Source organism: Buceros rhinoceros, unplaced genomic scaffold (genome assembly GCF_000710305.1).
Source record: "Buceros rhinoceros silvestris isolate BGI_N320 unplaced genomic scaffold, ASM71030v1 scaffold6995, whole genome shotgun sequence".
NCBI classification, from domain to species: Eukaryota; Metazoa; Chordata; class Aves; order Bucerotiformes; family Bucerotidae; genus Buceros; species Buceros rhinoceros.
Window position 1 is genome coordinate 22993 of NW_010413314.1, and position 792 is coordinate 23784.

Below are 792 nucleotides of genomic sequence, written 5' to 3' on the forward strand. Positions count from 1 at the left end.
AGAGGTGCCCAGCAGGGATGTCCCCCGGGCTGTGTCTGGCAGTGGGTGTCCTCCTGCCAGCACCCAGTGCCCGGCACAGGGCAGGGGTGTGTGAAAACCAGGGCACCCCGGCTCGTTGGTCTAGGGGTATGATTCTCGCTTAGGGTGCGAGAGGTCCCGGGTTCAACTCCCGGACGAGCCCCTCTTTTGGGCACCCACCTTCTCCAGCACCACATGGCACCGTGGTGTAACTGTGGCCTGAGAAGCACGGTGAGGTTAGTGCCCCAGTCCTGGGTGGGCTCTTCCCAGTGGCCAGGACAGACCTCCCAAGACCAGCAATGAGCAGTGGGGCGAGGGGTTGGAAAGGGCAGGTGGAGGCAGTGCTGGGCACCACCGAACAGAGTGGCTGCTGTCAGCAGCATGTGCCCTGAGGGTCTGTGTGTGGGGTCAGGGAGGCAGCAGTGCAGGGTGAGGGCACTTGCCAGGCCCCTGGCCCTGTCCATGATCAGAGAGATGTAGCTCAGCAGGAGAGCACTTGCTTTGCGTGTAAGAGGACCTGGGTTCAACTTCCAGCGTCTCTGAACCCTTCTGCCTCCCCGGTTCCTTCTTCTTTATGGGATAATGGTGATAAAATCCATGGCTACCTCAGGTTTGACAGGCTCCGGCTGTTGCAGCACTGTGAGTGTCCCAGCCCCGAGGTGAGACCAAGCCAGCTCTGCTCCTGCTCCTAGCGGGCGGCTCAGGCTGGACCTTTTGAGCTCCACCCTCACGGGCTCCACCTCGGCCGCTGCCCGACTGCATCAACCCGGGCAC

General features: G+C 62.2%; 1 non-coding gene across 1 annotated transcript; it reads left to right on the forward strand.

Annotated features, from left to right (window-relative positions):
- Positions 1-109: 109 nt before the first annotated feature.
- TRNAP-AGG lies at positions 110-181 on the forward strand. The gene has a single exon. It is a non-coding gene; the product is annotated as a tRNA-Pro (tRNA).
- The last annotated feature ends 611 nt before the right edge of the window (positions 182-792 follow it).